The following is a 25663-nucleotide window of genomic DNA, read 5'->3' on the forward strand; positions in this document are numbered from 1 at the left end:
TCACTTTGATTAGGGGTCACTCTAAGGAGGAAGAGACAGAGGTCAATAAGTAACCGCTGGCGCCCGCTAAGGGGTGGGGCTCCATACAGCTTTTGTGCTTCTTTGTGACATTACAGCTGAGAATCCTTGAGCGATGTCCAACGACACACACGTGAACACACACGGTTACATAAAAAAGAACGAAATGACAGACACGCAAAAACACAAGCACCAAATAAAAGCACCACACACACACACACACACACACACACACACACACACACACACACACACACACACACACACACACACACACACACACACACACACACACACACACACACACACACACACACACACACACACACACACACACACTCCGATGCATCTGAAGTTCTAAACACGGCGCAACGGGGCCGCTACTATATCGCGAAACGAGACTGCGATAGACGAACGGCTCGATCGCCTAAGCAGCATTGGCGGCAGTGCACTGCAAAACCGTGCATTCGGTGAAACAGTCAATACGCACGTTCGCGTGGAGGAGGAAGTGCAAATGTGCAGTAGGTTCGGTTACTACGCGAGCGAGCACACGCATACCGTATAGCAAGTAACAGCTGAACAGATTTAGGAACACGGTCGGCGTAGAGGCTTCGATCTACGCGCGCCAGATGCGCGCTACCCCTCAATCATGTACTCGACAAGCGACGACACAGTGGCGAACGGCAGGGAAGGCGAGGGGAAAAAAAATCGATAGCAAGCGTTTACCGTCGACGTTGCACCTCATTAGGCGAGCCGCAAACATCGCCGACCGCAGCAACATCGTAAAACATGGCCACTAAGTCCAGGTCCGGTCGTTCGATGCTTTCTCAGGTGTGAGCATTTGAAGCTAGCGATAAGCACACGTTGCACGCGACATTTTAGACACCCTGGAGTTTTACCATGCTCGTAAACGTAAGAAACTTCGCGGAACACTGAGTTACCGTACACGCCAACTGCAACTACAACGCTGTGAGCGACATGCCGCGACTATTTGTCCAAGCAAAACGCGCTGGCACGTTTTCGTGTCACGTAAGTGTCCTTATCGATCAAAAATAAAAAGAGAAAAAAAGGTTGTAATGTTAAAGGCCAACCGCAATTAATTTCAGACCGCGTAAAGAAAGCTTATCTTCAGATAGCGTAGACATTGAAATTCTATGCAAAATTTCATGTTTGAAACAAGAGCTGAAGCGTCACGTAAAGCTCACAGAACTTGCTACTTTTGATGACCGAACTGAAAAAGAAAAAAAAAAGAACACTGCAATTACCGATTGGAGAAAGTGTCGCATGACCTAGAGCGCGGCACTCCGAGTCATGACCTGCAAGATAAGGCAACAGCCGCGGTGCGGTGAAAAATTATCGGGGAAGGCATGCTGGCACTTACGTCATAATGCCAACCACCAGGTACACGCATCGTCTTCTTAGGTGCTGCTGAACGGAAGCTAACAAGAGAAAACTATACAATTACCAGCCCTGCGCATTTGCCAAGGTTGCTTGAGTGGAACATACCACTCATTTACAGCAAATTTGGCAGAAGTGAAATTTCACTGCAGTTGGTCCGCAACGATTACGTCGCTGTTGGCGCTTCAAACCAACAGCTATGTAGGAAACACTTGGTTACTGCAGCGTGTCTGTGTCCGCTATGTGTCCTCCCTGCTTAAAACGTATGCCGCCAGGTGGCGACACCGAAAAGGATGATCTCGCGTACGTTTTGGTTAACCCGGCTATTCCGTAAAGAGCAACATGTTTAGGGACGAACTATAGCTACCAAGAAAAGCGGAAACGCTTTTGAAAACAAGGAAGGCCAAGAATTTCAACTTTTTTTCTTAAATTATGGGGTTTTACGTGCCAAAACCACTTTCTGATTATGAGGCACGCCGTAGTGGAGGACTCCGGAAATTTCGACCACCTGGGGTTCTTTAACGTGCACCTAAATCTAAGTACACGGGTGAGAATTTCAACTGACTCTACCAACCAGAAAATCACAGCAAACAAAACTCACGCGCCAACAGGTAGGACTCGAATCGCGATGCATGCGCAGAAACCATTGTGGCACATGCGTGGACGTACAACCGGCTGACGGGAATAGTTGTAGTGAACAGGAAGAATCGTCATCCAACCGGCAGCAGACCGACGCTATAAGGAACACGGACACCCAGCGCGGCCGAGCTTAACTCGTGCTACTCTCGAGATGAATGACAAGTACTCCCCACGTGCTCTCAAACGGTCCGCCACGACTCGAAGCCCTTCCTCCACTTCACCGAATCGAACACAGCGCCGTCCCTCGATGGAAAAAGACGCTACACTTCTCCATTACTGCCGTGCATGGTCATGATAGAGCAGTAGTCATTTATGTAGCGGGGTGGCACTGCTGTATAGGATTAACGTTCTAGAATACAGGGAGCAATGCATCCACGGCCTTGCAGGTTTCCGTAGAACTGATTCGCCAGGCAGTCGCATTCTTTCTCAAGCGGTGCGACAGACGTAGCAGCACATAAAGCAATTAACACACTCATTTCTTTTTTCACGCAATACGCTTCGTGGAATAATCAGCACATCTCCGTGTACTAAGGGTTGGCTGTATGTCCTGGCATGCGAACGTTTTCAACGAAGCCTGGACAGTGCGTCGAGGGGTGCGTCGTCTGGCTACCGCGAGAAACCTGAGACCCCCATATAGGAGCGTATATACTTCCTTCGGCGCACGATAGTCTTGTGCTGGCTTCACGTGGTTCTAATTCGCGAGAAATAGAGCCTGGCACTACACCCCTTATTTTAATGCTGTGGCATAATAGGCAAAAGTCACTGAATTCAGAGGTATCTAACACAGAACGTGGGCCGATATCGAAGGCAGCTAACGCAGTCTCACGCAACGTCTCAAAGCACTAGATGTCAGGAATGAAGTATGCAAGAAATTGACACATGACATACGCACCAGACGTGTGTGTGTGTATGTGTGTGTATGTGTGTATGTGTGTGTATGTGTGTGCGTGCGTGTATGTGTGCGTGCGTGTATGTGTGTGTGCGCGCGCGCGCGCGCGCGTGTGTGTGTGTGTGTGTGTGTGTGTGTGTGTGTGTGTGTGTGTGTGTGCGTGCGTGCGTGCGTGCGTGCGTGCGTGCGTGCGTGCGTGCGTGCGTGCGTGCGTGCGTGCGTGCGTGCGTGTGTGCGTGCGTGCGTGCGTGCGTGTGTGCGTGCGTGTGTGTGTGTGTGTGTGTGTGTGTGTGTGTGTGTGTGTGTGTGTGTGTGTGTGTGTGTGTGTGTGTGTGTGTGTGTGTGTGTGTGTGTGTGTGTGTGTGTGTGTGTGTGTGTGTGTGTGTGTGTGTGTGTGTGTGTGTGTGCAACAGAAATAAAATAAAGGCATGGATGCTAACCAGTCAATAACGAGCGGTTAGAGCATTGCACTGCTGTGCCGGACAACTGAGGCTCGATTTCACCATCGGCCATGCACTTCTTTGACAGCATTACAGGCGGACTCCACTCACTTTCGAGGTATCCAACAGAAAACTCGAAATATGTTGAGCTTACACCATACACTGCGAAGGGCGTCCCAGTGCGCCTGAAATCGCAAGTTTGTAAAAAAGGTGCGAGAGATAGAAACGTCGCTTCCATAGAATAGTGGGCAAGGTCGTCCGTCACGTGCACGCTCATGTTGATAGATAGGTCCCAACCACCACAATTTGTGCGCACGTAGGCATATACTCAGAGAGTTAGCGGCGCTAAGTTCTGGCCTAGTCTTTCTTGCCCTGACAGAGCAGCCGCGATCAGAACCACGGGCTCCGAATGGGGGAAAGATTGTTATCTGACAACGCGAACGCTCCAAGGCATTCGCATGCTATGCAGTCTATCGTTCCCGAGAGGAAGAAGAAGGAATAAAGAAAGAACAAGTCGACTCCAACGCAAGGTTGTAGAGGGCAGTGACCTCTGCGCGTTACAGGACGCTGTCGGACGTCAGCCGTCTCAAGAATGCCGAGCAGCGCGATGCTGCAAAACACCGCGACGCTTGTCCCCGGGGAGTTGGCGGACACGCATTAGGGGGAGGCAAATTTAAGCCGCGCTATATTTGAACGCGTCCGGAGGAGGCGGTTTGCTCGGGTGTCCCTTAGCAGCAGCGCGCCGTTTGACCGCCGCGCGCGGGGAAGGCCTCGTTAAGCGCTTCAGAGGCGGTAATGAGGGAACCGCTCGGGCGCGTAATGACAGGCGGCGATTACGCGGCGAGCGCAAGCGGGGAGCACAGCGGGAAAGTTCGGGGCAACCCAGCCACGCGCCGAACGCACGGCTCGGCCGCTAAGGCGGAACCGGCGGACGAATGTGCAGTGTTTTAAGGGCCGGCTTGCGGGTGCCGGGCCCGCGGTCATCGAAAGCGAGGAAGCCGAAACGCAATGAGTGTGACTGACTTTCCTTTTTCAGAGGAAATTGACCTGCTCAATGCGTGGACTGGGTGCCGCGTGAAAGCCAGGGGCGAAACAGTTGAGTAAAAAAAACTCCGGATATACACTAGTTTACGCATGTTACAACGTACAAGTATTTCCTGGCGTAAAGTGTGCTGCACTGCGTGACTGGCTGCGCGAACGCGATAATTTGCGCAGTGGGAAAACCCCTCTAAGTAACGCGCTGGCTACGAGGCCAGGGCGCTATTTAAGAGGGGTGCTTCCACTGCGCTATTTAACCCCCTGTCCGTCCAACGCAGCATGCTGTGCGTTCGCGTAAGAAGTCATGCAGCACAGCCCAACGTAACCAGGGCGATAATTAAGGGGGCGTTTCGACGTAATGTGCTTTAAATACCCCTCTCACAGCCGCGACGTGAGCAGCTAAATGGAATCTCACGCCGAACTGGTTGTACGAAAAACCCTCCATACTTTAATACGAAATTGTTTTATGGTGCGGTCCACCACCAACTTCCTGTAACGAATGTGACGTCGGAGCCAACGCGTAACATATGTCATCCCTCTCGACAGGGATGACACCGCCATCTAGGAGCGGTGAGGCGAAGTACTGCATCACGACACTAACGAGTGCCGACAGTGAGCGCTTCGGCAGCCTCAGCGCAGCGGACGCTCCAACGCGGTGTAGCCTGGTGTAGGCGGCGTAGGCCTTCTGCTGAGGTGACGACGCAGTTTCCGCGCATGGTTTGTCTTTCGCGTCCGATTAGCTGTGGGGCGCCTCGTCGGCTACGGAGTGCAGCTTCGACATGCATCAGCGGTGCTTACACGCCACCTTGCTGCTCCGCTTGCGTCGGCACCAACGACGAAAACTGCTGCGCTGAGCAACGCAGAAAGGCCACGACGTCGACGGGCCAATCTCGCTTTGGTACGGCAAGAGAGACGCCAGCGTTAAGCAGAATGTCTTCGCGCGTTCGCGGCGCGCGCTGCGAGCTCAGGTGATGATCGGGTTTTAAAGGCGCAACGGCCAGCTCTGGCCAAAGAGCGCCAAACACACGACGCAATGAGTTATCAATGGTTTATGAAGTCTAGAGTGTACTATGGCTGTAATGGGGGCATATAAGATCAGTCAATCTGTAAGTGCGTAAAATATATGTGTCCCAAAACATCACAATGACCAGTGAGATATTCTATGACCACAAAATATACGTTGCAAAGTGATCGCAAGATAAAAAGAAATGTGGAAATACGGAAATAGCACTAAAGCCCAATCCGGGTCCTTGAGCTCAAGAAGCGTGGGGCACATGCTCTTAGTAGTTCTTTTGCAGCAGCAGCCTATTATAAGAGGATGAGCTACGGACCACTTGAGTGTATAACATGCAGTATAGGTGCATCATTTAAAAAAGAAAGCGAAGGTTAATTTAACATCAAAGAGCGAGTCGTTGCTAAGGAACGCTGGTGGGTGTAACAGTTCTTGTTGATGGTGTGGTAAACGGAAGTGTTCTTTTTTCTGATACCCTCTAATTCATCACATTCCAGCAACACGTGCAGGACAGTGAGCGTCTCGCCACACTTACTACAGGCAGATGCCTCATTACAAGGCGGCAAGCGCGAGCGGTAGTAGTATTTTCTGCACCTAACAAGCTAGCAAGGCTAAGTATAAGGACGGCACCCGAATGCTGCTGCCTAACAACGGTGCGAAAAGAAAAGTACAAAAATAAGTTTGTCGATTGTGGGTTGAGTGCCTCATCTACCGCTTACTGTACACCTGTCGTGCGGTAGATTCTACGTAGCACAAACACGACGATCCCTGAATGAGGGGCCACGGGAGCATAACAACAACGTAAAGAAAGGCTTGCCGGTGGGTGGCCGGCGTGCAAAGCGTGTAGGTGCACACCTTTGTCTGACCAGTGCAGTATGGTGGCCAGAGCCGGACAACGGCCGACACATGAGATAATAGAAGCTGCTCATATTCAGCACTTAGCGGGAAAGTCGGTGACCACTGCACCCCTGTCACTATCTCAGAAGGAACTGGCTTATGTAAAACATCACGCGCGCGTGGCATCGTTTGCATGAAGTCGAAACTTTGTAGTGCCTTTCCAAAATAGACAGTTAGACGCTAGTTGTACTTCCACCGACAGTACCTTCTTCCCTCCCTCTCGTTTATTTTATTCCCTTAAACCCCTTCCCCTGTGTAGGGTAGCAAACCGGACGTGCGTCTGGTTGACCTCCCTACCTTTCCTTACTTTTTTTTCATCATCCTCCTCCTCCTTCCAGAAGTTAGCACCGTGTGTTGTCGTTTCTATGTCTGTCCCTGTGTATCTGGCGCTATTGAGGTTCCCTGTATGAAGTCTGAAGTTTATTTTTCTTTCTTTGTTACAGAAAGAGGAAACAAGAGCTAAATGCCTTATGGCCTTTAGCTCCTAAGCGCGTTCGGCTTACATGATAATTCAATGCTTGCATGATAGCGCAATGCCTTGCAACAGACGATGCTTGAAGGCAACCCCGGATCGGCTCCGCTCAACAACTACGAGAATGCGCAAGCTAATCACCAGAGTGAGCTACCGAGCGACAAGGGCTGCCGTGTTTGGCGTCACACAGCTCGTTACTGTAGGCGTCGAGTTTACACCAATCCGCTAAAGAATTTTCTTCGTCTTGTCAAGACCAAAAGACAAACAAACAAGCGAACAAACAAACAGAGAAACAAAATAAAGGAGGCAAAGCCCGCTCAGTTGGACTCACCTTCGCTGGCGCCAGGCCTGCAGGAGACTCGAGTTATTGCAGACGTCGGGGTGAAAATCCTCATCCCGAGAGCGACACACACATTGCCAGTGGCACAGACGCAGGCGTACCAGCATCCCGGCCTGCTAACTGCCTTCGCGGTGCATTGCTGGCCGTGGTGTCGTCGTCGCTTCGATGGCGCCGTCGCAGCAGACGACGTCAGAGTAAGTGGCCGCCTGCGAAGAAAGGAAACACACAAATTCGAGTTATTGTTTACTATTTGCTGAAAACTGAGGGAGATGCATACGGGCATTACGAAGCACGTTGACGTGTCGTGTAATGTCGTGTCAGAAACAGTTTGTGTGAGGCGTACTTCTTTGTTTTCGCCCAGTCCTCCTAAGCGCTGCTAACGTGTTTCGAAAAAAAAAAAGGAAAAGTAACGGGCGCCAGGCCTCAGCTCAACGGGTTTGCTACACAAACAAACGCACGTTTAACTTAGAGTTACTGATCGGCTAGTTGGTGAGCCCTGATGTCCAAGCAGCGCACTTACATCTGACACGTACACGTAGACATAGAAAGGACATACACCGACGCTGGACAGCAACTACTCTACAACTACATACACGCGCTGGAGTGCAACAGTAGTTGCAGTCCAGCGCCTGCGTATGTCCTTCCTAAGCGTACGAGTACGTGTCAGATGTGAGTGCGCTGCTTCAATATCACGTTCGACTTGAAAGACGCGCGTGCGCGCCCAAATTCGAAAACACATCACTCGTGATTACTTTGCAGAGATCATCCGTCACTTCGTTGTCCCCGGCGTGGGGGTCATTGCCTCTCGCTCTGGAAATCCAGTTTACCTCGCTGTGGAAATCATTGCCCCTGCTCGAACCAAACCGTCTGTCCGGATGGGGCGCCAGCACTGCCACTTGGCAAAACCTGCTTTTGCCTTTGAATAAAGCCAGTCGACTCTGCGTCCTCAACCTCTCAAAAAACTGCATTACATGCCACCGCTAAACCGAGCTGCCAACAACTTGTAACGCAGGCGCACCACGTATTCTCCTACAACGAGCTAGGAATTTCCCTTTTTCTTTTTCGACAGCGCCCATTGAAAGAATGCCGATACCGTTCTGCCCGTCGCGGGGACGTAGCGGCGATGTTTTGGCGCTGCGAAGCACGAGGTCCAAAGTTCGGATCCCGGCCACGGCGGCAGCATTTGGCCTCCAACGCCCGTGTAACGTGCATTCTCTGCACGTTAAAGATCCCCTCATAATCCCCATAGCGGTCAAAATTATGCCACAGTCGCTCCCACTACGGCATGCCTCGTAATCATATCGTGGATTTGGCGCGTAAAACCACATAATTTATAGGCTGCCTTATCGAATCAATCGATGATGTATGGAGTTTTATGGCGCAAGGGCCAAAGAGCGCCACACACATCGAATCAATCGAAAAGTGTACGCAAAGATGGCCACACTCTCCCATCGCACTTTGCCATTTTTTTTTCCTACCACGGCGCGCGCCGTGCCAATGTGACCGGTACAGCACAAGGCCTGTGCACTCTGCGTTATGACGTCGCGCTACTAGGGCCAAAATTTGTATTTCCAAGCCCTGCGTCATGAAAGTGGCGACATTAAAATCACCGCAGCTCACTCGGCGCCATTCCCATTAGATTCTAAGGCAGCAGACCCTATTACCGTGACGTGCTAAAGCAGAGTGTACAGGCGTTGTGCCCACTACGTGGCTTTGGCCGGGCGCGGTAATGATCCCATCAGTATGCGGCTCATCATCAGTATATATATATATATATATATATATATATATATATATATATATATATATATATATATAGATCGACGGGAGGTTTTCTTTTTGCGCTTCGCCGCATTGGTATCAACGCAAGCACCGAAGCTAACTGCGTTAACTACAAAGGGCAATTCCTGGGGCCGGTGTCGCCACGTGCTCTCGTATAGCGCTGCTCTAAGCCGCCCGTTCCTGCGTTACCTGTCGGCGTGCCCCGGCGCCCCTCGTAACTGAGGAAACAAGCGCAGCGAAGGATGAAAGAGCGAACGCGAAGCGCAGCGGGGGATGGAAGACGGCGCTAGCGAAGAGTGCGCGAGGAGGAAAGCGGAGGAGGAGGGTGCAGCGGAACCGCGAGACGCAAAGCGGAGGATACGCTGAAAGGGTGAGAAGAAAAGCTCGCTGTCGCACAAGACGGGCTCTGTGGCGACTATAGCTACGAGATGGCGCCAGAGTAGCGCGCGACAGACATATGGAAACAAAGCGCTGCATTAGCAGAGGTCTGCCTGCGGCGGCGGCTGCTGTGAGTCGCGCCCACGCGTCACCCACGCGCTGCTTCTCGCTCATATCCCGATTAGCTAGGCAGTCGCGCCACACTTAGATCCGTTTGCAACGTACCACACGAGATTGTCCGCGCCAGTCAACGCAACGCAAAATGAAAACACGTATCGAGCTGCGGTCAACTTTCCCATTAGGGAGTATCGTAATCATCGGTGAATTTTTGACACGCAAGATCATGCAGCACTTACAGAAGAGGGAACCTCGCCGCAGCCAAAGGATAAATCATTGTTGTAATTATCGTTGTTTATTAAAAAACTAATGAGATCTGTTTATTGAGTCACCGAAGCGGCGTCATCCGGAACGTCAGAAATAAATTCTAGCAAACAAGAAATGCCAAGAGATGAGAAAGGCCAAAACGAAATAAAAAGGCAAACTTGGAAAGAATAGATTATTACATAAATCAAGCAGAACATGCTATATTATAGGCGTAATAAAGAGATGGCGATACATCTGAGTATCTTTTTCTTATCCATTTAATGATGTCTCATACAAATACAAGGAACCTTTCTTTTTAATTGTCCATCCAAATATGCAAAAACATGTCGAGAAGAAGCACAACTTACCAAAAGAAAAAGAATGTTTTCCGGGAACGCTGTGTAAAATTCGGTGGAAAACGCAAGCCAGGAGGTTGAAAGTGGGCTTCACTTCAAGCCACCTATGCATTTGTTCGGAATCTTGCAGAGACAGCTATTGCCACACGGTAAACACAGGAGTATATTTCACTTGTTTTTCACCACATGTGTGACGCCAGTGCAGCCGGAGATCTTGCTTTGGTTTGTGTCATTTAACCACGTTTTTCAAAAGAAAGCGAGTATCGCGCTGCAGAATTGTTCCTCGTTCTGTGCGCCACTCTAAACCGACAAATGACGCTTGCCGTTGGTCATTCAGTGTTAGCTGAAGGCACTCGGCCAGAAACTTTATGCTGAGCACACAAACTCGGCAAGAAAAAAAAAAAAAGATTACCCGGTATGTTGCCTGTAGGCAAAGCTCGTCTATAAAGGGTTATAATGTCGTTTAAAAGTGAGCCTAGTTTATACGTTCGGTATATATATCTTGGGTTAAACGCCTGCATGTCGTGTTTCTCTTTCTAGCACTACGTGAATCTGTATCCACATTGCTGTTGAAAGCAAAAAGGAGAAGACGTTGGAAGGAACATATTGTCTGTGTACATTTGTTTATTTAGTTCTGTGGCAAGAGAAAAATAATGTGGTTCGCGCATTCCTGTTTACATAAGCAGTGGTGAGGGAACAGAGTCAACAAAGAGCCATAAAGCGCGAGAAGCTTTCTTGTATTTGTTAACCAGAATGCATCCTGTTGTGCCATTTCGTAAGAGGCACAAGAGCGATCGCAGGAAAGAAATAATACTGTAACGTATAGACCCGCGTACTAGGCGCACCCCAATTTTGAGCGAGAGGCTTGGGAAAGAGAAATAACGTATGGGCCACATAATATGCCGACCCGCAGTTTCTAGTAGGTACTGGTGTTAACTCATCTACCTTGAAAACGTCCCTTAAAAAAAAGAATAAATGAATGAAAATATTACTTCGTTTCTTGGAATGTACAACTATAGTCCTGACACAGAATTCTCCTAGCGCGGTCTGTCGTGCTGTCGTGTCCCGGTTCAGACTGTTACGTTTGATCGTAACAAAATGCCGATCACTCCTACATTAGCGACAGCAGCGTTTGATCGTAACGTGACATCTCGTCATTACGACACTGCCACTTTTGTGTCGCGGCGGCCTAAAAAGAACATGTCGTCAGCACCAAAGCGAGAATGCCTACGACTAAAATTCTCAACACACTTTCGGGCACTCTCGTTGCCTTCCTTTCCTTTTTTTTTCTCTCTCTCTCTCTCTCTTTTTTTTTTTCAGTGTGGTTGACTTAGCTCTACCTTACTCCGCCTTCCTTTACTCCTACGGCGATCTCAGTGGCAGTGTAATCAAACGTGATGACTTGTGGCGGCGACCACGATAGCAGTGCATGGCGTCTGTGCTCGCTACGGTTTTTATCATGTTTTCTAACGTGGACCGATCCTGGAGACTGTGCAACGTCACGCAAACCGCGCGCCTTGTCTATAGCACTTAAGTAGTAGCACTAACCGATAGCTATCCCCGCCAACATATCCAGCAGGTCTGACGAAAAGCTATCGCCTGAATTTGACAATCACAGTCCAATGGTGTGCGCGCAATTATTTGTTTCGTACAAGTAAATAATAATAAAAAAACAACGCCGCAAGCTTTTGGTGTTTAACTGTTCCTTCGCGTTCTTTACATTTCCACATTGCCGTAAATCGATGACTTTGTTTTTGCGCGAAGTTCTGGGAAGTAGTCTTTAGGGAGTTTGAACTTTTGGCCACCGAACGGCTTTGGGTACCCAAAGGGACTTTTGAACAGCCGTTGCGCCGCGCCTTGCTTGCGTTATTTTGTACCCATCTCGTTTTTTTTTGTTCTTTTTAATCCCTTCTGCGCTATCTTCAAACAGTTCGCGTCCCTAAACTTTGGGTGCGCAAGATCTAAAACTCCCAATCAGTTAAATATCCTACGCGTTGCAACACGAACGTTAGCTCCAGGTTGACAACGGACTCGAAGAAATGTTACATTAATGGCGCGGCTATCTCGCGTGTCGATACGGTACACTTTCTTCGCGGCGCTAGCGAACGGGCCTGCCAGGGCTGTGCGGCGCGGCTTCGAAGAGATGGAACGCGGGTTTGCGGCGCCCACAGTATCTTTCGCTCACACAGGGAAACAACAAAGTTTCCCTTTTTTTGTCTGCTTACCCGCTCACGTTGTGCGTTCCGCTTCACGTGTCGCAATCTTCTTTTTTTTTTTCCCCTTCTCTTCCATCGTGCCACTCGTTCTCCACCTCGCCGAAACCTTGTTGTGCTTGTTGTGGGCCGTCTACATTACCTCCCCCCCCCCCCCCCCTCTTGTATCCGCCGGCGTTTGTTGTCCACAGGGACGTCGCGTTTCTTGGATTACAACGTTGTTGCCGGTGTAGCGGCGAGTTCTGCGCGCTTAGGCGCAGGTATTAGATGATGTTTGTTTCTTTCCTTCGTTATTTCTGCTTTTCTCCCTACCTTCTCTCTTTCATTTATCTTTTCGGTTGTTTTGTTGTTCTATTTAAGTTTTGTTCATTTTTCTCCCGTATGTCTCGGAAAGAACCTCTCTCTCCCCATGTCTTTTGGCGCTGCATCGCGAGGAGGAAAGTCGTAAAGCTGTTATTCGTAAGGTGTTACTCGTCCTGTGACCACGTCCGTGGCCTCACGGATGGCGCATCGGCTTGAGCTCGCGTACCCCGATCCGGAAGCCAAACAACGGTTATTATTTTGCAGCAAGATGAACAAGTGCGCTAGTTGCTTGGCACTCGTGTGTCATCACAAGGGAGCCAGTCGAGGCTTCTTCCATGCGTTGTAGTTGGTCACACGTGCGTAAGCCGGACATTTGTGCCACTGTCGAAAGGAGAGACGAATTTCATGCACACCACGTAATAATATATACGTCACTGTTGACCTTTTCTGGTGCGTGCGTGCGTGCGTGAGTGAGTGAGTGAGTGAGTGAGTGAGTGAGTGAGTGAGTGAGTGAGTGAGTGAGTGAGTGAGTGAGTGAGTGAGTGAGTGAGTGAGTGAGTGAGTGAGTGAGTGAGTGAGTGAGTGAGTGAGTGAGTGAGTGAGTGAGTGAGTGAGTGAGTGAGTGAGTGAGTGAGTGAGTGAGTGAGTGAGTGAGTGAGTGAGTGAGAACGTCTGTTCCAAGTTCTGGCGATTGGTGTGTGTCTGCTTTCTTCGTTCTTGTGTTTCGCCATGCTTAGCGGAAGTAAGTGCTACTCATTGTTGTGCGGCGCCCTCTCGGGCCGACACACAAGCTACAAATTCTTGAATTACACCACTCGGCGGAGCCCGTACACGTGGTCAAGCAACAGTGACGTATGTCAGCGTGACCGTTGCTGATTAGTGTATTGTGCCGCCGGTCAAATAAAACCGTTGGGAAATGTGCGCCTGCGCTCTTTCCCGCTCACAACTTCGGTCTCTTCGGATCGTCCGTGGGAGCTTCCCTGGCGTAGGTCTCTGGGGCTGCGTCGAGCACGGCACAACACGTATAAGCGCCGGCACGAACACAGACGACTCAAGCCGACAGCTTAAAACATGGCGACGGAAGGGCTAGTGCTCGTCTTCTTCCTCGCGACACTACCCCGCCGTCCCGGAGCAAACTAACGTGGCAAAGGAACAACTCGCACGTAGGACTCGAAGCAGACGACATGAACGACATCGGTCCCTGGTTGTGCACACGATGGACCTGAGTCTTCGGGAGCAGTCTCATACGTGACATGTGAAAGTTGTGGAATTCGGTAGGGACCTGAATAACGCGACAGAAGTTTTCTTTTCCTTTTTTTTTACCTGATATGCCAACACGGCGGCCTGGCGACCACAAGAGTAGTACCAAGGAGCCAGGTAAGAACTTGACGTCCCTGTGGTGCCCATCGTAACGGGACTTCTGGGAAGCTTCGTACGCAGTGAGGCGAGCACTAGCAATCTGACGGGCCTGTGGGAATGCCATAGCAAGCGTACGCGGTAGTCGAGTGCGTTCCACGGCGAAGTAGTACGGTGTCCAGGGCCAGAACATGGTCGCGGCCAAAAAGTAGGTAAAAAGGGGAGTAGCCAGCAGTGTCATGGCCGCGCGAATTATACGCGAAGGTGACGTATGGCAGAACAGTCAGCGTCTTAGTTCCGATGGTACCCAGAAAGGTAAACGGCTAGCACGTCGGTAGGCGTTATGTTAGGTCGTTCTGTAAGGCTGTTGGTCTCAAGATAAGCTGTGGCGAGTCGAGTCGAGGGTATGTAGAGTACGAGCGGAGTATACACTCTAAGAAAAATCCCGGGGAAAACGGGAGTAACTGCGCCGTTAGTCCTAAAAAGGGCGCTTTCGTCCCTCAAAGGACTAACTGCATGAATGTGCGTGCCGTGTGCAAATTTCGGAGAGTAAGTGTTTAGTCCCTGGTCGGAAAGAGAGCAATGGGAGGACGAACGGCAACAGTTACTCCCCAGGCACTTCGCTGTTTTCGTCCGTGAGCGATGCGGCGAAAACGGTATTGTCTATAAATCGTGAATGGTTCGAAGTTCGTGCATTGTCTATTGAACTACATGCAAAGCAGCACCTTGCCTCTTCGTGAGAAAATTACGTGAAACTTAAAACTGGAATGTGAAGAGCCATGCCGATCGTGCGCACACCACAAGTGAGCGATACACATTAAACGCGCAAGTCATTAATAGACGGCTAGATTTTCTTGGTCAATAGTACCTAAGTTCCTTCCGTTCCAAGGAGGTTGCGAACTGAAGCGATGTGTAGCTCAAACGGCACACGCTAAGCGACAGAGAAATTGGCCTTCTCTGTCGTCTTCGGTGCGCCGTTCGGGCTCGCTACACGTATGCATGGCGTAGTGCCTCAGTTTAAATCACCCTAAGAATACTCGGGCTGATTTCTTTTCGCAGTCGCTTATGGTTGCAAGTACACTCAACGTTAGACTCTCACTGCATAGCTTGCACAAAATACGGAGTCGCTTTCATATTGTTGCACTTGCGTTCCCATGCTGAACATTCGCTAAATATCCCGTCTTGTCAACCAAGCGGCGTGGTGAACTGGTTATAGTACCTGACTTGTGGGCGAGAGTACACGAGTTGGAATCCTCCTGTCGGGCAAATGTTTTTTTTTTTTCAGGTCATTATTTTTTTATTAGGGTTTAAATGCCTAATTTCATTCATTACACCTTTGCGGAGCATCGGAACGAATTACCGTTACTCCCTTGAGGAGCATCGGGCAAGGTCAACTGTTAGTCCCCGAAGGAGTAAGCGCATGGGGAGTAACAGTTCATCCCACGTTAGTTAGTCCCCAAAAGGACTAACCTCCCTACCCCTTTTAGTCCTTTTTTTCTTAGAGTGTAGTAGTAACGTCTGCGATCGTTGAGCATTTGCCATGGAGCTCCATGGTGGAGCAAGATTCTCAAAAACAAGATAATCTTTCCGCACACCATCACGCGGTTTCCGGCTCACCTCGACCCCCAGCTTGACTCGTTTCCCAATCTCAATGAGATCGCCCACTCCCAAGCGCGCGCACTAAACCACCGCGCGGGAGCAGGGTCGAGCTCAGACTCCGGGGTTCTAGAGGTTAGGGACACTCACTACTTTCAACAAAATTACTGCGCACTATTACTTGAGTAGGAGGACTTATCCTCCCCCTAACAGCAAACTAGCTACACCTCTGGCGTCCACTTTACGCATGCTTCAGACTAAGTGCTATCCAAACCTGGCCCCTTTTCACACGATCACTCCAGAGGCTTTTAGCTCTACTTGCCCCGACTGTGGGGCTGTTAGCAACCTCGCACACATGCTCTGGCGATGCCCCTCGTTACAGGGACCCAATCGCATCACAGAAGGAGAATGGAGCTCTGCCATCCAGAGCTCAGAACTTTCACGTCAAACCTGGGCTGTCCAGAGAGCCCACGATGTGGCGGTTAGGCTCGGCCTACCAGTCCCCACGTGGAGCGGCCCGCAGCTCTGCCCTAGGGCAAAGCTTCTCAGAACCTTGTAATTAAAGTTCTCTCTCTCTCTATCTCTGTCTGTCCGTCCGTCCGTCCGTCCGTCCGTCGATGACGTTGTGCAGATTTGCGACGTCTGTGGCGCAACTGGGGGGCAGCTAGGGCTCGCGTAATTGCGAAACGTGTGGTGTAATCAGTTGGCCAACAACAGCCCATTTCTTGCCGGTGGCTGACATCGGGAAAAGGCCGAAAGGTCGGAACCCGCAGAAAAGAAACGTTCGGCGGACATATCGATGGGTTGTGGAAGCCCTGCTGGAGGCATAGAAGGGCGCTATCGGCGTTGGCACAAGTCGGAAGCATTAGCATAACAAAGGCCAACATAACGGTAAAGATCCGGCCAGGAAACACGGCGCCACGCTCTGCCGTAGGTGCGAGTGACACCGAGATACTCAGAAGTAGGCGCGTCGTAGAACCGTCGGAGGCGACCGGATGTGGTTCAGCGCCATCAGGAGGCAAGTTGCGTCAATAAAGGGCACCATCAAGGACACCGAATAGGCGAATGGATCAAGAAACGCCAAGCCTAAACGATCCATGATGGTGCGCAGAGCAGGGTCACGGCGCCGTTCGTCGGCAACGTGAAGAGTCTCAGCAAAATTGCGATCGAAGCGAAAGAAATACTAACGCAAGCCAATAAAGCTTCAAACTTCCTTAACCGAGCATGGGACCGGGAGTCCTGCACAGCGTGAATTTTGTCCGGGTCAGGTCGAATGCCCTCAGCGTCGGAAAGGTTTTCGAGGCAATCGAAATGGCATTTCGAGGAGTTGAACTGAAGTCCGGATACCAGAAAAACAGCCAGCACAGTAGCGAGGCCCTCGAGGTGGCTCTCAAATGTCGAGGCGAAAGCGATTACGTCATCGACACAACAAAGACATATTGACCACTTCAAGCCTCGAAGCAGAGTGTCCACCATTCTCTCGAACATCGCTGACGCATTGCAGAGCCCGAACCGCGTAACTCCGAACCGGTAAAGGCCTTCGGGCGTAATAAAGGCGGTCTTCTCGCGGTCCTTCTCATCAACAGCAATCTGCCATTAGCCAGAGCGGAGGTCAATCGATGAAAAATACTTCGCGTCGTGTAGACACTCAAATGCATCACCCATGCTAGGCAAAGAATACGTCTTTTCTTGGTAATCTTGTTGAGGTGTCGGTAGTGAACGCAAAACCTCCAGGTGTACTCTTTTTTCACGAGGACAACTGGCGAGGACCACGGACTGGCTGAAGGTTTGATCGTGTTCTTTTCCGGAATCGTTGCGACTTCACTCTGAACGATGTTTCGCTCTGCAGCAGATGCACGATAGGAACGTCGATGTATAGTACTAACGTCACCAGTGTGAGCGCGATGAGTGATCATGGCTGTCTGGCCGAGAGGACGATCTTCGAAATAATAAAGAAAAGATCTCGTGGTAATTGAGCAGCAGGCGCGAAGATCATCAGCTGGGTTTGGAGCAAGGTTGGTAGCTACCATCTTCTTGACAACGTCATGGTAGGGCGAGGAAGAAGCCACACTGGAGCACTCCGGGACAGGACTTAACTGACAGAAGTACAAGCAGCGGGTGTGAGCGAGGACATCTGGCACTCGTGCACAAGTGTCAGACAGGTAACTGCAATGTCACGGGGAAGAACATGTGCAGAGCATTCGAATTTTAGGACCGGAAGTCAAGAATTTACCGGCGTGCTTCATAATGGGATCCTGGTTTTGGCACGCAAAAGCCAGCATTCTTTAATTACCCCCATTGGTGACAATCGCACCTGGGAGGGCGACACTATGGTTCAGAATGACGTCGGCATGCGGAGAGACGACGTAGTCGCCAACGGGAACGGATGGCCGAGGGGTCGAAAGCACAGCAGTAGCGGCTTATGGCGGCAACCGGTCGAAGTCGGAGGAGCGCAAGGAGGGGAGCTCATTAGAAACAGAATCGCTGTCGGGGGGAATGTCCAACTGTCCACCCCCGGTGGAGCTGTCAGTCAGGGCAGCATGGGCCGAAAGAAAGTACAGACCAAAGATCAGATCATGCGGGCACAGCACCAGCACAATTAACAAAACGGTCGTTTGACGTTCGGTAATCATCGGTCGGGCTGTCCAAATGCCGACAACGGGAGGCAGGCCACTATCGGCGACATGTACTGCACACGGTACGGCAGGTGTGAGGACTTTTACATGTCGTTCGCGAAGGGCGGTGCTATGGCAGATTGATGTGGACCGGTGTCGACCAGGGACTTAACTGGAACACCATCTAGCTCAACGTCTAAAACGCTTTCACGAGCACGCAGTGTCAACACAGGACTTCCAGACCGGGTCGTTGATGCAGGGCCGCTTCCGGGAGCTGCAGCAAATGCTTTTCCTCTGGGATGCACGTCGGAGAGGAAAAGCGGCGAGCCTGCGGTGAACGAGACCCGACGGCTTAGGGGCGAAGGTGATCGGCTGGTCCGAAAGGTCTTAGGTGCGTCGCCAGTATTCGAAGCCGGAGAGCGCTCAGAGGTACGGCGAGTACCTAGTGATTCTGAGCGGTGGAACGGGGAGCTTCATCTGGGTGACGATGACAAACGACTTCAGCAGTGACGAGCGAGATGTCTAACGCGTCAGCAGTTAAAACAAATCGGCCTGTGTCGACCATCGTTCTCCAGTCGGCTGGGTTACGACGTCGAGCGGGAAACGTGGAAAACTGGCAAGAATAAGTGGTTGAACGGTCCTGATTGGCAATAGCAACCTGAACGGAGCAATGAGACGGAGTGTAAGCTCTATAAATATTTTTCGTTTTTTTTTTCTACTAATCATCCCGGCTTTCGAGAAGACGAGCGGAACGAAAGTCAAGTCAGACAGACAGACAGCGTAGAAAGTGCAGGAAAGCAGAAAGAGCAGAACGTTTATTGCGGCATTTTCTTTTCTTTTTTTTCTTTTTTTTTTTTTTTTTTTTTTTTTTTTTTTTTTTTTTTTTTTTTTTGAGAGGCAGCGCAGGTGAAGGCAAGAAGTGCTCGCCGGTGGCGGATGAAAATCGAGCCAGCGAACACACCGTCCGCCTTTTAGCGTTGATGGCGCCACGCCCAGGAGTAGTCGCTGCTGTTCGCAAAGGACGCCCGTGTCACCGAGGGTTCTTTTTTTTGGGGGGGGGGGGGAGGGGGGTGTCGGTGGCGGTTCTGCCCCCGGGGATTTCGCGACGATGTTTACGTGCCGCGCGTGCGAGGCGCTGGCACCTATTTTTTTTATGTTTAGCTCATTCTTCGCCCTCTCCCCTACTCCTCTTTACCCCTGTTTCGTTCTCCCTTCTGCCTCTGGCGCCACAGCTGGAATATCGTAACTTTGTTCCTAAGTTTACAAGCTCGTAGATGGGTTTCCGTTAAATGAGAAAATGCTCGCAGAAAAGCGCTATCGCGCGCCGCAAAGGAAGCACATCTGTTTGCCCTCCAAATCTCACAGCCCGGCCGGCACCTGTCGGCCCATCTATTCACTAAATCGGGCCCCTCGGTTAACCCCGTTCCTTCTCGTTCATCTATTCACTAGTAAAACAAATACATTCCCTTACCCGACCAGTGAACGAATAAGGCAATCAACGAAAAATGACAACACGAAAATAACCCAAATACTGTCACTGGCACAACAAATTGATAAAATGAACACTCGTTCATTTAGGACAATTCACATCTGATGCACAATTAATTAATTATTCATTATTTATGAATTCATTAGTGGACTGTTAGACTACTGACATTCAGTCAGCAGAACAACCAATCAGTAAACAACGAGAAGAAAGGGGGTTAACCGAGGGGCCCGATTTTTATTAGCTATATCGTAAGATATCGTTTCATTGATATATTTCTTTATCGTTCCTTCATTTAATTTGTTAAGCACAAGTAATTTCCCCTATGTTGTCCTTGGTGTCAGTGTTTGTTGGCTTCTCGTGATATGACAACCGGTAAACAAAGCACTCACTCCCACAAACTACGTTTCGTCACACAACCCCTGACTGAATCAACGAATCAAAAGCAGTAAATCATTCAAACACTAGGTCAACAGTGCAACACGTCCGTAAAACGAGCAATAATTCAGAGCCGGCTCGAACGTGCGCGCGGTCACGACGCACCACGTTACCTCGACTCAGCAAAACGTGTCCCGACGGTGTCGCGTTCGCGCCGCCTTTCTACCTCGTTCTCGGCCGTCAAAAGCGCACCACGACACGGGCGCTCACACAATCCCGGTCATCTACTCCGCCCGCGAGCTGTATTAACGGTCAGATCATGAGACCGAAAAGAAAGGTACACCAGTTATTTGCTTCCTGACTCGCCCTCCCTCTCCAAGTTCTGGCGGTATCCACTGATCCTCCATCGCCCGAGGGCCGATATAATCTCGACGGTGTCGAGAACTGCTCATGGGCTCGTGGTCGCTGCGTCCTCCTTGAAAAGAGAGGACAAAGAATTATTACGAAACGAACGAAACACAGTTACTATGACCCCAATAAAGCGCGCCGCAGCGCCAGGTCCATCAAAAAATGTGACCAAGGTAAAAAAAAAGATGGGGGGGACAAGCAAAAAGAAACACAGAAAGCAACCGAGTGTGGCGGAGAGCAAGAGGGCAGGATGTTACGAGAAAGGAGCTCCATTTCGCTTCACTAATTGCGTGCAGTGACGAAAGGACTGCAACACTCGTATCCGCGGCTCCTTCGCCAGCATTGGCTCTGTGTTCTGGGAAACGAAAATGAGTCGGCCATTGTGCTCCACAGGTCCTTCCATGAAGCGTCAATTCATTCGGCGTGGCGCAAATGGCCATCAGAGCGGCGCTGGCAGAGCGCCTCATTATTCAGCAAGTCTTCAAATGTTTTCGTTCAGAAATTTTAAGCGATTATTCGATGAAGCTTCAGAACCTAGTGATGTCTTTTTTTTTACATTTCAGAGAAAGTAAGAAAGAAAGAAAAAACACTATACCAATACGCGCATCTTTAGAACATCTTTAGAGATGTTCTACCTTTCCTGATACTTTCTACAAGATCGACTACTTTTTGGATAGACAACTCCTACAATGCGGTGAAGTTTTCCCATCGACAGGAAACGAGTGATACCAACATCTCTCTTTCTCGTTCATTTTTTGGACTATCTAAAAAGATTACTACATTTTCTGAAAGATACGGTACATCTGCGGCTTTATAGGTACTGGACGCCACTTGAAAGACCATTCCAAAAACTGTTTTCGAAGTCTGGAACGTTGAGTTGTTTTAAAGGTTAGCGTGTTGGCACATTCATATTAAGTCACGCGTTTCTGGGCTCGAAGAAGTTTGAAACTCATGGCATTTCCTTAGTGCTTCGCAGGTGGGCACATTATAGAAGTGTAAAGATAAGCACAGGATCTGTGTAGATAAAACTTCGTTTACTGTATTTCTCTTACCAGCAAAACGAATGAGCTTTCTACTAAATTTTAAAGCAAGAAGCGAGTACTTTTTTTTTTCATGACCTCTGGATACACTGCATGAGAGGCGGGCATTGCGGACGCTTTTAATGTTCCGGTTCTCCGCTCGCTGAAGCAATCCGTAGCTTTCGCTGTACTGCGCGCAACTGCTGAGCCCGAGCGTAGAAATACGGTGTGCCGACAGAGATTTCCGATGGCAATATCCCTTTCGCGCATCGGGGGTCCTTTCAAAGCCGGCGTTGGAGGACTTCCGTTCCGAGATCGATGATTTGCTGGCTTTCGGGGCAAGAGCGGAGAAGTGCAGCTCACAAAAGAGTGACACGGAAGGGGCAGAAATGGCGAGAGGAAGAAATATCAAGGTGGGGCTGCGTGATCTTTATAATGTCTTATTCTTTAAACGCTCAAACTCTAGGTTACTTGCGTTCAGACTTGCGACTGCAGGGGTCGGACGGCACGACGTGATATAGTTGGAACTTTCAACGAATCACGCGTGCACAAGCGCGTTGCGAGTGCTGTTTATATTCGGTCGCCATAGTTTCGTAATGCACTTGGAGCAGACGTGTGGCGCATTTTTTGTAGCAGAAGTGATAGTTTGCGTAGTTACGATTACTGCTATCGTTCGATTAGTAACAACTATAGCAACAGAGCGGTTGCGCGGGAGTGAAACTAGTTTCGTGAATTGCACACATTTCGATTTCAAGTTGCCACGTTTTCCTTCTCCTATTTCAAAATGGTGCAAGGTTCGGCTTAACTGAGACTGCTACGTTATCGACGGCTCCTGACACCAGCTACTGCGTACTTATCAGTTACGTCGTAAGGCACATGCAGTACAGGGTAACGCCTGTTTATATTTCATTGATATCAACAAAAAAATAGATTAGAAATAGGTGACCGAACGGCGCGGTTTCTAGCACCTGTACCACTTCCCGCGCCCAGTCAACGTCATCTTCCTCTAAACAACATCGACTACCCCCCTCCGCCAATTTCTGAACTATGGGGCTTCCGTAATAATGCAGTCAGATTGTGCACCAAATTAATGCGCCTTCTTTCTTTCGTTTGAAACAAAATTAAGAAACGCGAGCAAAGTGTACATAACAAGCATGAATAACAGAAAATATAAAGAAAAGGATAGTGGCCTGTACTGCGGTGAGTCTATCGAAATTTCAACATCGGCGCGTACGTGCGACCGCGCTGCTCTCACACCTAATCTACCGCAATATACTCTCCTTCACATAAAAAAAGAAAACGGAACGAAGTGCAAGAAAATCGCTGCGACGAGCTCGTTTACATCTCATTTAGACCGAGCTCGTCAAACCCCTGCTATCTTCTTATTTTTTTTTCTTTGTCACTGGTCTTAAATAAACATTGTATTAAAAGAGACGCGAGATGGGCCTGTCGAGACGAAGAAGCGCCCACATATGAATAAACTACAGCAGGCGGGAGAGTGGGGGGATTCATTTTCCACCCTCATACTACACTAACAAGGTGCAATAAATAAAGCGTATGAAAAAATTAGGGCGGCGGCGAAGGAAATGAAGCGTAAGAGTACGGCGAGAAGTTCAGGCAAAACAACCGTGGTATAAAAAAGAACGAAGGAAACAAAGGGAATGAAAGGAAGAAAAATGAACTAGAAGAAAGAAAGGAAGGAAGGAAGGAAGGAAGGAAGGAAGGAAGGAAGGAAGGAAGGAAGGAAGGAAGGAATAAAAGAGGGCGAAAAAAAGAGAACGTAGGAATAGAAACGCTGCCAAGTTGAACGCTTCACTCCATACGCAGCAAGAATTTAGGAGCGAGCGCGTAATAGAATAATTTCGATTAGCGAAACGATTCGGGAGAGAAAGCAGGCGCTACACTCTCCGAGTCGCGGACTTTCAACGTCGCGGGCACGGCGACCTTTCGCGCTTTCAAAGACAGCGCACGCACAAGCACCGCCCTCCACGCCCCGGACACTGGGGAAATCAAACATGGCGCGCATTGTGCGGGTCATAATGCAAAGGCATAGTGTTTATTCGCCTTTCGATTATCTTAACGTTTCGGTGCTTCCGTCGCAAGCCACGAGATGACAACCTGGCATTATCCACACGGGCTCCTGTCCCTCGGCTAACCTTCTTTCCCTTTGAAACGTGGGGTGCAAAATCAATCTTCGCTTCCAAAGAAAGAATAGAAAGACGGGACGACGAACTCAGTCCTGCCGAACGTTACATTTATATAACACGTGAAATGCTCCCCTGTTTGTTGCCCAAGTGCGCTCTCTAATATCGGCACGACGTTTTGTGTGCTTGGTGACAGAGTGCGCGGATGAACGGGAAGGTAGGCTACATTTAGAGCCTGCTACAAGAACGCGCGTTGGCGAGAAGATGAGAAATCACTGGGCGCACTTGGAGAGAGATCCAAGCCGCCGGGACTTGCTCGGCCGCACAGAAGCACAACTGTTGACGAATGTTGGAACGAACGCGTTGTGATTGAGAGGACAGCACCACGGAAGAAAGTTTCTGTCGTTGGGACTCGACAATGATTTCTTGCATTTTTTTTGTTTTTTTTTTCTCCTTGCTTTCACCTCAGAAGGGACGTGACACGGTCATCCGACTGCTCTCAGTTTATAATTGTAAGTGACAGAAGATGGCTCAATATTTTTTCACACACGCAAGCACACACACACGCAGAAGCGCGCGAACTGTGGTGTCAGCGCACATTTTAACTCGAAATGTACTTTCATAGTCGCTGCCTCTACACCACACCCACCCAACGCGATTCGTTCAGTTGCGCGATAATTGGCATCCAGCAAGCCGCCCGCGACAAACGTACAAGCACGAAACGATGCATGGCGGCCATGACACACTTCCAACTCCCGCGATCACTTCTGGAGTTTGCTGCACCCAAAAGCATGGCCTTTGAGATTGGCTTCTGCTACCTGAAGGAGCCGTTGCTTCCAGTTGCCTAATTCGTGACGTCACCACTGAGTGTTTCCAGAGTGCTGTACCGTTCAACCGCGAACGTAAAAGAAAAAAAAGATTAAAATACGAGTTTTCGACCACACCGAAGGCGTTTGCCACCTACCTTGAGGGACACGTGCGGTATACAACCTGCAACGCACTTTTAGAGAGCTCGAAGATTTGGTGCCATGTAAACTTTAAAGCGAAGCTGTCTTTGCCGCTTTGCCCCAGTTAGCTTGTGTTGGCTGCTGCCGGCTGTGTGCTCACTGTTGGCCGGTTTCTCCACAGTGGAGAGCTGCAACTGTAATGCAAGCGGCATATGAAGTCCTTATTAAAGATGTAGTTAGATATGCATCGTACTTTCTACGCATGCATCTCCTATGAGCATTCATCCCTCGTCACGCATCATACATAGGGCCCGTCCTGCAGCAAACCGGAATGGAGACGACGAAGCTGTGCATGCATTGTAGTGGTGCTAGCGCGCTATCTCAAACAAGCTTCGCGACATTTAGATTACAACATTGCGTTATATCTCCGTGTTCTTTTTTGTTTTTTATTCTGCTTGAAACATGCTAGAGAAGGCAGGAGGAGGGGGGGGGGGTAGAGGCATAAAAGTACGCTCTGTGAGAAATGTTGCAAATTATAATGGAAAATATTCGTAGATATACATGGCAATGAGAACAGGAAGACTAGAGGGAAATAAAGAAAGTGGTCTGAAAAGGGTCTGGAAGACTTCTTTCTCCAACACCGTCGGCAGTGTCTAAAAAAAAAAAGAAAGAAAACACGCGATATTCTCGTTTTCGCTACGAACCTACAGGCGACCCGACAATGCGCAATGCCTTCATCCCTACTCGGTCTCCCAATTCCCCTCCCCAATTCCCCAATCCAGCGACAACAAACTCGAGCGCTGTTCTTAAAAAAAAAAAATCCAGTGTGGACCGAGTGGTGTCGGAACTTTCCGGTTCATAAATCTTCCGATAAACAGCGCGACGCCTTCGTTCACTTCGCGCGAACGAGACGCCGTCCCCAGCCATACGTATCCGCAGTTGACAGGCGGCAGCGCTACGTGCAACGTACACAAGGCTGTGCAGATAACTGCCTAGGGCTCCGACACACAAGACAAGCAGAACACGGACTACACTCCTCAGCATTTACGTGCAGTACGACGAAAAGCTGCGCGTCTCGCCAGCCAAACCAGAATAGAAAACCAGAAGCAGGGCGGGCTCCTCCCTCGTACGTCTCTAATAACCATCCGCGCTACGCCAACAAGATGCCGGTTTGTC

The 25663-nt window shown here is 49.7% G+C and overlaps 1 long non-coding RNA gene across 1 annotated transcript in view; it reads right to left on the reverse strand.

Moving 5' to 3' along the window:
• LOC129386865 (uncharacterized) overlaps nt 1-25663 on the reverse strand; it is a 278595-nt gene that overhangs the window by 79622 nt on the left and 173310 nt on the right. Inside the window, exon 3 of the long non-coding RNA XR_008614152.2 lies at nt 7135-7349. This is a non-coding gene — a long non-coding RNA (uncharacterized lncRNA). The remainder of the gene's footprint in view (nt 1-7134; nt 7350-25663) is intronic.

Source organism: Dermacentor andersoni, chromosome 11 (assembly GCF_023375885.2).
Source record: "Dermacentor andersoni chromosome 11, qqDerAnde1_hic_scaffold, whole genome shotgun sequence".
Classification (NCBI taxonomy): domain Eukaryota; kingdom Metazoa; phylum Arthropoda; class Arachnida; order Ixodida; family Ixodidae; genus Dermacentor; species Dermacentor andersoni.